Raw genomic sequence first — 12,208 nt, 5'->3', positions numbered from 1 at the left:
TCTGGAACCGCGCGACCGCTACGGTCGCAGGTTCGAATCCTGCCTTGGGTATGGATGTGTGTGGTGTCCTTAGGTTAGTTAGGTTTAAATAGTTCTAAGTTCTAGGGGACTGATGACCTCAGATGTTAAGTCCCAAAGTGCTCAGAGCCATTTGAACCGACTCATACAGGCGCACATACCTGTCGTTTGTCCAGCGTAGTGGTTAAAGGCCGTGAACGGTGAGAGGCATATGCTGCTAAAGTGAGTGTCCCCACCGTAGCTCATATCCGGTAGAAAATGATGCAGTATGTAGTCTGGCTAGTAGGAAACGGCACATAGAGTCGCTAATACGAAATAAATAGCTGGATTATATTGAGGGCTGACTTGTAAGATGTTGGAATTTAGCATAAGAAAACGATAACAGTACGATTTCACAGGCAATAGGTTCGTGTGCTACCCTAACATGAGGTCTATCTCGTTATAGCGGCCAATATTATTATTTAATGTTACTATCTCTGAGATCTAGCAAGTGCAATAAAAAGTTACAGAAACGCTCCTAGAATACTCGGTCGTCGAATGAGATTTGATAACCGCAAATAGCGTAGCTTCTCTCTTTTCGTAAAATGTGGTCACTCGAAAGATGCGCGCAGGGACCTTTATAAGGCTTTCAACTACTCAGTTACGCATTTGTTGAGGCTAATCTTCTTGAATGGAGTGTAGTCATGAATGGGTCAGAAATCAGAATAAATGCCTCGGCGAGAGGTTCAGAGTTCTTCTCGATATGTGCTGCACGACAGTGTGCAACGTACTCTTATCTACGAATACCGTAATGTTCTCAGAGTGTCTCTGTGTCTCTGTGAAGCAGAGAAAAGCTGATAACGCACTAGGGTAGGAACTCCTTATAAACACGAGAATAGAAGCGAATATTCTTCAAAGGATATTTGTATTTTTCTGACTTCATACAATAGTCAAGATATGTGGTCGCAAACAACCACGCAAAGATTTGTTGTTCTTTAGCATGGCCGTAGCAGTTTCCGTTGTTTGGTTTTTAACACCTCTGTTAACCAAATCGAAGGTAAGGCAGTTCGAATAACCGAAACAGCGAGATTGCTTAATTTATCGGTACGAACTCCTAAAGGAAGTTATTTTATCATTTTCATATTTTGAGGTACCAGGTTGTCCATTCGTATCGAAACAGACATTTTAGTTATTTTCACCTACGGGTTAAAGCTCCCACGTATTAAGCGCCTAGCCTCTGTATTTCTTGACATACCGGTATGCTGTTTCAGTAACACTAAGTCGGATTGCTCTGGGGAACAGGGATGTGCAATAGCTAATGTCCTAGATTCGTTTCCGAGTGGAGTGGGTTCGAATCCCCATGCGGCTATCCATATTCGTACCATTCATGATTTCCTTAACTCGATTAATGCTATTTCGAGAGTGGTTACTTAAAAAAAAGGCAGCCGAAATGCCTCCTCATTGTCCGCCCAATACGAGTTGTGTACCATCCTATGACCTGCTCGTCGTCAGCAGACGAAATTATCACAACAGTATACTACCGTTATGAATGAGTGCCATGCAGCATCGAGACTACAACAATTCCATGCAGCAGACCGTATACAGCGTGTTTCAGGAGTTATAGCAAGTATTTTAGGAAATTTTATTGCTGTCGTAACTTAATTGCAAATTGCTGTGTAATTTTATTAGTACTGTTTACAGATGAAGCCACTTTCACTTCTGACTGTGTCAGTGATAATACTTGTAGATTTTAAAAATGTACGTGACTCAATTGATAGAAATGCAACGTTATAATGGAATTCTGACTCGAAAAAAGTTAAGAAACTTTAATAAACACGACGTCGAAAGCAAAAATTATAATAGAACTGTCAAAAATGTTTGAAAAAAAAATTAAGAGTAAGACAGGGAGATAATCACTCCGATTTTCAACTGCGCTTCAGAGAAGGTAGTGAGAAAATCCTTTAATACTAAGAGTGTTCAACTAGGAAGGAACACAAATAAGCTTGGCATTGATTACTGACTCACAGGATAGTTACAAAGAACAAATCGTATAACTGCAGAAACAAACACAAAACAGGATTAAAAATATCGTTTGAAAAATAAAATCTCTTCATGATAAATATCAGTGATGACCCACCACATTTTAAAATTCGTAACAACACAATTCTAGAACAAACTGTTTTAAATATTTAGGTGACTAGATAAGAAGCAATACAAACGAAAATATAGTCATAGAAAACAGAGTACATCAAATGGAAAGGGTATACCAAATGACAAAAAAAAGCACATGTAGCAAAAAACTTTGTCCTGGAACACAAAACTAAGACACTACCGAACAGTGATAAGGCCTGAAACGCTATATGAAGCAGGAAAAAATTAACAAGAGTTGGGGATCTCAGAAAACTGGAAGAAGTTGAAAGAAGAATTCTAAGTAAAATACTGAGACTTACAAGTAAGAGTAATGTTGAATAAAAATATAAGATCAAACAGACAGCTCTGTGTGAAAATGGAAAGGCTAACTGATGTAACGAGGAAAAGAAGACCACTATTGTATGGACACACATACCGAATGTGTAATAACAGAATAACCAAGCAGATCTTCAACTTACTAGAGAACTACAAATCCAAACTCACAGGGTGCACTGAATTTGACGAACATATGAAAGACACTGGAATTAGGATGGACAAATAGGTAACAAAAAAGTTTTTAGAGAAGCAACACAAAAGGCAACATCACAGGGACAGGATTTCAGGAAAGAAAGAGGTCAGCAAAAGGAAGGAAGTGGACCGCAGAAGGTCTCTCGAAGGATGAAGGAAGACTCGGAGCAACGAAAACTGAAGTACATAAGAAATGTAAAAGAACGAACCCGCAAAAATACAGACCAACATCCCTAACTTCTGCTTGCTGCAGAATCCTTGAACGCATACTCAGTTCGACTATAATAAACTTTCTTGACGCTAAGCAGCTCAGGTCCACTAATCAGCTTGGTTTTAGAAAGCATCGCTCGTGCGAAACTCAGCTTGCCCTTTTCTCACGTGATATGCTGAGAACAATGGATGAAGGACAACAGGCAGAATCCATATTTCCAGATTTCGGGAAAGCATTTGACACGGTTTTTCACCCAGGCTGTTAACGAAGGTACGATCATATGGTATAAGTTCACAGATACGAAAATGTATCGAAGACTTCTTAAATAGTAGAACCCAGTGTGTTTCCATCGACAGAGAGTGGTCATCAGAGACAAGGGTCCCCCAGGGAAGTGTGATAGGACCGCTGTTGTTTTCTATGTACATAAGTGGTTGGAAATTTTGGAAATTTGTGCTACATTCTTAAGGGTCCAAACTGCTGAGGTCATCGGTCCCTAAGCTTACGCACTAGTTAACCTAATTTACATTAACTTACGCTGCGGACAACACACACACCCATACCTGAGGGAGGACTCGAACCTCCGACGGGGGAAGCCACGCGAACCGTGACAAGACGCCCCTGACCGCGCGGCTACCCCGCGCGGCATAAATGATTAGCTGACGGGGTGGGCAGAATTCTGCGGTGGTTTGCTAATGGTGCCCTGGTGTACGAAAATATATTGAAGTTGAGTGACTGTAGGAAGATACAAGACGACTTAGACAAAATTTCCAGTTCGTGTGATGAACGGCAGCTAGCCCTAAATGTGGAAGAATGTAAGTTTATGCGGATGAGTAGGAAGAACAAACCTGTATTGTTCGGATACAGCATTACTAGTTTCCAGCCTGATACAGTCAAGTCGTTTAAATATCTGGGCATAACGTTGCAAAGTGATATGAGGTAGAAAGACCATGTGAAAACTGTGGTAGGGAAGGCAAATGATCGACTTCGGTTTACTGGGAGGAATATAGGAAAGAAACTGGTGCGACCTTTCTTGAATACTGCTCGAGTGTTTGGGTTCCTTATCAGGTTGGACTGAAGGAAGATATCGAAGCGATCCGAAGGACGGCTGCTAGTTTTGTTACCGGTAGGTTCGAACAAAACGTAAGTGTTACGGAGATGCTTCGGGAACTCAAATGAGAATCTCTGGAGGGAAGGCGGCGTTCTTTTCGAGAAACAATATTCAGAAAATTTAGATAATCGGCATTTGGAGCTGACTGCCGAACGATTCTGCTCCCGCTAACATACACTGCGCGTAAGGGCCACGAAGATGAGATATGAGAAATTTGGACACATGCAAAGGCGTACAGACCGTCGTTTTTCCCTCTCTCTCTATATGCGAGTGGAACAGGAGGAGAAATGAAAAGCAGTGGTACAGGGTGCCCTCCATCACGCACCTTGCGGTGGCTTGTGGAGTATCTATGTAGATGTAGATGTAGGTGTAGATGTAGAAACAAAAATAAGCAAAACCAAAGCTCGCATAGAAAGATTTAGGCGTTGGTTTTTCCGCACGCTGTTCGAGAGTGGAGCAACGGCAGAGAAATAGCTTGGAGGTTGTTCGATGGAGCCTCTGCCAGGCACTTAATTGTGAATTTCGGAGTAATCACGTAGATGTAGAAGTTGATTTATCGTACTCTCTAAGAGAGTTATTCGAATAAATAAATAATATTCGTAACTCATGTCCGTGGCCCGGTGGAAACTTACGTACTTACGTGGAGAAACATTGTCAAGAACTCTTCCCCGTAAATGTGTTGTGTGACAGACAATTAGTTATTTGGCCCTGTTTTGTTACCGCATCGCCTTACAGGGCCCCCTATCTGGACTCACCTGAAAACAAGCTTTCAAAATTATTGGAAGAGGTTACTCTGGATGCAAATATGGATGTGTGCTTGCATCGTGACAGAGCCTCTGAACGGTATAGGCGTCATGTGAGACATAATCAAAACGTAACATTGTCGGGAAGATGCATCGGCAGACATGGTCACTGTTTCCAGAATGAGATATTCACCCTGCAGGGGAGTGTGCGCTGATATGAAACTTCCTGGCACATTAAAACTGTGCGCCGGACCGAGACTCGAACTCGGAACCTTTGCCTTTCGCGGGCAAGTTCTCTACCATCTGAGCTACCCAAGCGCGACTCACGCCCCGTCCTCACAGCTTTAATTCCGTCAGTACCTCGTCTCCTACCTTCCAAACTTCACAGAAGCTCTCCTGCGAACCTTGCAGAACTAGCACTCTTGGAAGAAAGGATATTGCCACATCCTGGGGGATGTTTTCAGAATGTGTGGCTAAGCCAGTCTTCGCAATATCGTTTCTTCCAGGAGTGCTAGTTCTGCGAGGTCCGCACGAGAGCTTCTGCGAAGTTTGGGAAGTGGGAGACGAGGTACTAGCGGAATTAAAGCTGTGAGGACGGGGCGTGAGTCGTGCTTGGGTAGCTCAGATGGTAGAGCACTTGCTCGCGAAAGGCAAATGTCCCGAGTTCGAGTCTCGGTGCAGCACACAGTTTTAATCTGGCAGGAAGTTTCATGCTCACTGTTCTTGGCCACCAGCGTTCCTGAACTTACCCATTTGGATTTTTACGTGTAGGACGGTTCGAAGGCGAAGTCTACGAATTAATAGAAAACACAAGAAACGAGGCGATTCTTCTTACTGTGAATAGTACTGCCCCCATTTAAGGAAGCTACAAGACGCCTGCAGAGATACACATAGTGTTGTCAAGAGAATTTGAAAGTACATTAATGTTGAATTTATAAAAAGCAACTTTGAGCGTAATCATTTGCCTTTGCTTAATATCTGTAAGTATTATTTCTTTCTTACATTCTAACAACTCTATCTCTGTAAGCATACAAACTGGACTCCTGCTAAATGGAATTTATTCGACATAACTTACGGAACTTTCAAGCAGTAGAATCTAAAAATGGATAAAATGGATAAAACTGATGAACATCTGAATGAAAGCCCGGCAATCCACTACACCTGTATTTATTGAAGTCCGTGTAAAATCGCAACATTTTTGCATCTTCTGATGAATCTTTGTCCAAGAATTTCCAATATACAGCGAAGAAGTGATTACGCAATCGAAATAAATTATTTTAGGATTGACTAATCGCGACCAGTGATCAGATCTGCATATCACGTTAAGCGCAGAAGGCTTGTCAAGCAGGAAAGTTACCCGACGTGTGTACAGGAGTCAAAGTGCAAACATGGAATCGACTCCAGTTGACAGGCAGTGTTTAGGACTTACATTGTACATGTCGTCCACATTCGACAGGCGCACAGGATGATAGATTTGTACGTCTTTTGACTCACAGGAATGGTGGGCTGAGTGCTCCAGCGTTGATTCAGCCCTCAAAGAGACCACAGGGCATCATGTATCGCATCAAAGTGTCAGGAAATGGTTGCATGATGCGAATCTCCATTTCCTACGAGCATGCTGAGCGCCAAGTCGTACAATACAAAACCATGGACTTCGTTACATTTTTGCAAGAAACCATGCAGAATGAACGCCCCAGTATTGATGTAGAATATGTTTACGGACAAAATTGCGATAAGTCTGTACCCTGCTAATTCCAGCCAACGTGTTTGGAAACAAGCAGGGAACATCGAACACCTTCAGCACTGAAACTTTCTGGCAGATTAAAACTGTGTGCCGGACAGAGACTCGAACTCGGGACCTTTACCTTTCGCGAGCAAGTGCTCTACCAACTGAGCTACCGAAGCAGGAGAGCTTCTGTTAAGTTTGGAAGGTAGAGCCGGCCGAAGTGGCCGTGCGGTTAAAGGCGCTGCAGTCTGGAACCGCAAGGCCGCTACGGTCGCAGGTTCGAATCCTGCCTCGGGCATGGATGTTTGTGATGTCCTTAGGTTAGTTAGGTTTAACTAGTTCTAAGTTCTAGGGGACTAATGACCTCAGCAGTTGAGTCCCATAGTGCTCAGAGCCATTTGAACCATTTGGAAGGTAGGAGACGAGGTACTGGCAGAAGTGAAGCTGTGAGGACGGAGCTTGGGTAGCTCAGTTGGTAGAGCACTTGCACGCGAAAGGCAAAGGTCCCGAGTTCGAGTCTTGGTCCGGCACACAGTTTTAATCTGCCAGGAAGTTTCATATCAGCGCACACTTCGCTGCAGAGTGAAAATCTCACCTTCAGTACTGTGTCCCACATGTGCAAGTAGGTGGAGGTGGAATGATTTTCTGGGTATCATTACGTGGGGCCACTGCACACCTCTCGTGGTTGTTCAGAGCACTCCCACGGCTTTACAGTATAGGAACGAGATTCTACAACCAACAATGGAACCGTAGCGCCAAAATTTTTGTGACTGTTTCTTCATAATGGATGATAATTCGCGTGCTAGTAGTGCTGTTCCCATGAACACGTTCCTTCAGCACGGCAGGACCTCCAGAATGGAGAGGCCTTCCTGTTGCCCTGACACGGAACCAATCGAACATATGTGGGATCGATTGAAACGATATGCTTTGGGCGTCGAAGCGACCCTGTGTGACTGAGGCAGAATCGCCTTTAGAGAGTGGGGTGATTCGGACCAGGGCTCTCTCACCGATGGTATACCACGATGAATTCAAGCCTGCATCCCAGCTAGCGCACATTCCACTAGACACTGACGTCACTCTGGACTGCTGTGACAAACTGCCTATGGAAAAAGAGACGATTTTTTCATAAAAAAATTATTTCTTATTTGGTGATCTGCACACATTGGAAATGAACATATACACATCCTTCAGAGCCAATTTCTTTTTTCTGCCCTACAAGTTTGGAAATAAAAGGATGATACGAAAGTTTTGTTGATGTGCGGATTCACCATTCCTCCCGAAACACTCTGTGTAACTGCAGGTGTCACATGAGCGTAAAAGCAAGTTCCCAAGCGAAAGGTTTGGTTCTCTTTTCTGCTAGTCGTTAATTGTTTTTCTGCGGCGCGAGCCTCTTTTTTGACATAGCCCCTCAGTTGGTGGCAATGTAATTAACGGGCAGAACGTTTGCTTGGTTCTTTTATCAATGAAAGGCTTTGCGTTCCTGTACACTTTCCCTTTCTCATTTTTGCCTTTTGATAACCGCGGTGTGGGCTTTTTCAGAGTCTGAAAGGGCGCCATATGTTTAGCGTTGCGACGGCGGTGGCGGCTCTGGCGTTTAGCGTGTTGACGTACCGCTAAAGGGAAAGTGACTCTCAGTCCCAGCACGGCGGCGCAGAGTCGGCTGCCAATATCGCACAGTGCAGCACCGCGAGGCTATACCGGCGCCACCTGGTGCTTGGCGGCGGCGAGGAAATTAAGTCCCTGGGTGGCGCCTGCCGAGAGCATTTGCGGCGTTTTACGACGCTGCCTCTGTGGAGCTCCGGTCTCTAGGCCCTGTATATTGCAGGGAATTCCGCGGCAGCTCCAAGACGGCAGACGTAACAGAACTCACCACCCCTGTAACCTCTCGTAATACGTTTCCCATTTTTTCGAACATGTAAACGTGTAAACATCTACTTGCTCTACTGATCTCTTAGATAATATTTTATCCTAACAAGGACACCGCATCTGCTCATTATCACCGATTTCGTCCAGATTTGTGGTACATGCAGGGCTTCGCCAGAAACGGAAGTCAGTGAAGTGGGAGCTCCAAAAAGCCAAGTGTTTGGACGGAATAGCATTTCTGACACATGTTGTTTGACGCAAGAACCATTTACAATGGGATAACAAAAGTCATGGGATAGCGATATGACCTTATACGGATGGCGGCATTATTGCTTACACGAGGTATGAAAGGGTATTGCGTTGGCAGAGGCGTCATTTGTACTCAAGTGATTCGTGTGGAAACGTTTCGGGCGTGATTATGGCAGCACTCGAATTAACAGACGTTGAACGCGAAGTGGCAGATGGAGCTGGACGCCTGGGACATTCCATTTCGGAAATCGTTATGGAGTTCAATATTCCGAGATGCACCAGCGTCAAGAGTGTGTCGAGGATACCAAATTTCAGGCGTTAACCTCACCCGGACAACGCGGTGGCCGGCGGCCTTCACTTAACAACCGAGAGCAGTGGCTTTCCCGTAGAGCTGTCAGTGTCGACTGGCAAGCAACACTGCTCGAAATAAATGTATCAGTGTGGGACGTGCGACGAAAGTATTCGTTAGGACAGTGCGGCGAAATCTGGCATCAATGGGTTATGACAGCAGGCGACCGACGATATTGAGTTTGCTAACACCTCGACATAGCCTGCGGCGCCTCTTCTGGGCTCGTGGCCAAATCGATTGGACCTCACACGACTGAAACCATGGCCTGGTCAGATGAGACCCGATTTCAGCTGGTCAGAGCTGACGGATGCCGACGCAACGAAGCCGTGGACCCAACGTATCGACGAGGTGTTGGCCCCATAATGGTGTGGGCTGTGTTCACATGGAATGGACTGGATCTTCTGGTCCAACTGAACCGATCACTGACTGGAAATGATTATTTTCGATTCTTTGGAGACCATTTGCAGCCATGTTGCCAAACAACGATGGAACAGTGTACCACGTAACCGGCCTACAAGTGTTCGCAATTGGTTTGAGGAACATTCTGTACAATTTATGTGAATGTTTTGGCCACCCAGATCGCCTGACATGAACGCCATTGAACATTTATGGGATATACATGAGAAGTTAGTTCGTACAAAAATTCTGCACAGGCAACACTTTCGCAGTCATGGGCGCCAATAGTGGCAGCATGGCTTAATATTTCGGCAGGGGACTTCCAACGACTTGTTGACACCAGGTCACGTTGCTGCACTGCGCCGGCAAAAGGAGGTCCGACACGATATTAGGAACTGTCTCATGACTTTTGTCGCCTCAGTGTATGTCAGCGTAACTGCCGTGCAGCGTTTGGCGTAGCGGAGAGTGTACAGAATGGTAGTCTGAGGGTCGTGGAGTCGAGTCCTTATGTCGTTACTTTTCTTTTTAATTTTCAGTTTTTACGTTACTTGTACTACAGATAAACCGACATGATTCTCAGCATATTGCATTTCTTAACATCTTCATAGAAGGCATGGAACAGAAAGAAAAAGGAACATTTGGGAAGCCAAAATAAATTTCCGAGAAAAGACTCTGGAAATAAATTTCCAAGAAGGGATTGTAATTAAAGCGTACAAGACTTCGTATTCTGTTAGTTTCATGTTGACCTTCGAGCAGCCCTGCCAGCTAATGCAACGCTGCGACGTCTGTTTAATCGTCAAGCAAAGAATTTGATTAAAAAAGGTTTCAAAGTGCTCTTATCTCATCGAAAGGGGAAAAGAAATCACGTCCCGAACAGACTGCGCCAAAATACCTTCTACTGTACATCACCAGGTACCGTCGCCAATATTTGGAGAAATGATGCGTTATGCTTTGTACGCTGACAAACTGTGTGTTGAGAGAGAACCTTTTGTGAATGTAAACCAAGTTTTTTTTCTATAGATACTTTGAAAGATACACGTAATTGTAAAAATGCGGCCTTTTGACGAAGAATGTGATCCCAGAATGTGTAAATCATCACCTGTAAAATAACAGAACTATCTAATTTTATATGCGAAGTTTTGTGTACGTCATGTAATCTATTCCTGCAAATTTATTTCCGGTCCCAAATTTTCCTTTGCTTTTTCTTTTCATGCTTTTAATGAAAATATTAGCGAGTGCAATATATTGAAGATTTCGGTTTATTTGCAGCGTAAGTAACATAAAAACTGAAAACAGAAGCAACTGTATTCGCATAGGGAGTCTACCCCACGATTCCCGGATTACCGTTCTTCAAGGTCGGATGCGCAGAAGCACGCAGAAGTGTATCACGTGACTCACAGCCAGCGGCCAATCAGTGAGATTCTCCTCTTCGTTCTGTGCGCATCCAGCAGTGTTCATAGCGCTTACAAATTATTCCAGCCTGCCGCGGTGGCCGAGCGGTTCTAGGCACTCAGTCCGGAACCGCGCGACTGCTTCGGTAGCACGTTCGAATCCTGCCTCGGGCATGGATGTGTGTGATGTCCTTAGGTTGGATAGGTTTAAGTAGTTCTAAGTTCTAGGGGACTGATGACCACAGAGGTTAAGTCCCATAGTGCTCATAGCCATTTGAACCATTTAGGTTTAAGTAGTTCTAAGTTCTAGGGGACTGATGACCACAGAGGTTAAGTCCCATAGTGCTCATAGCCATTTGAACCATTTTTTTTAATCATTCCAGTCATAGTACTCCTTGCTGAGTGATTACCTTGCCTTCTTAGTGTTCGTTACGAGTGATAATAAGCAATCACACGAAGTGCTGCACAAACAAGCAAGAGGAATAGTGCTTAGTGTGTATCAGCACTTTAAGAGACAGTCTTCCGCTGGATCCACGCTGGCGTCGCGCCGTTGCCAAATTGCCAGAAGCAGGTAGCTGAAGCATGTGGTATTGGTTTGAGCACAGTTCAGAAGATATCCGGTGGAGCTAAGGCGGCTCAGCTGTTTTCATGTCACCGGGAAAACAACAACAACAAAAAAAAAATGGTTCAACTGGTTCTGAGCACTATAGGACTCAACTGCTGAGGTCATAAGTCCCCTAGAACTTAGAACTACTTAAACCTAACTAACCTAAGGACAACACACACATCCATGCCCGAGGCAGGATTCGAACCTGCCACCGTAGCGGTCGCGCGGTTCCAGACTGTAGCGCCAGAACCGCTCGGCCACCAGCGGCCGGCGGGAAAACAACACAACCTGAAAAAAAGAAGAAAGTGAGCTACACGATATTGCGAAAAATGTTTTGCTGCGCATAGTATTCAGTATGTTTGATAAAGGCGAATATCCGACGGCAGAAGACCTAGTCTCGACTATGAAAGAAGCTGAAAATTTCAACGGAAGCAAATGGAGCACGTTGAGGACACTGAAAGATGTGGGCTTCAGACATCAGAAAACCAATGACGGGACGAAGTTATTAATGAAACGAGGCGATATTGTAGGAGCATGGACTGTTTTCGAGAACAATGTAGGAGATTAGACAAGTTGGAGCATCTCAAATTTATAATGTAGATGAAACTTTCCTTAGTCACAACACTGCAAATCCAAAGACAATGTGTTTGGAAGTGAATTTCTTCTGCCAGCAGCTGCCAATGACTGCGAAGGGTATTGCAGGCAGGTCAAACAACTGGAAGAGAGTTACTGGGGGCCCGAAGGCGTCGTTGAACTCGCAGTAGGCAAAAACATTATTACAGTTAATAAAATATTGCGGGATATTATGCCGTGGTCTAAGGGATTTCACTTCAAACGCGGCGTTTCGTCCCTGTCAGCGGAGGAGATTTTTGAGGGGATCGTAGCTTTGTTGGATGTCCGATTCACACCC

The sequence above is a fragment of the Schistocerca nitens genome, chromosome 2 (genome assembly GCF_023898315.1).
Source record: "Schistocerca nitens isolate TAMUIC-IGC-003100 chromosome 2, iqSchNite1.1, whole genome shotgun sequence".
NCBI lineage: Eukaryota > Metazoa > Arthropoda > Insecta > Orthoptera > Acrididae > Schistocerca > Schistocerca nitens.
This window is presented reverse-complemented; position numbering follows the sequence as displayed.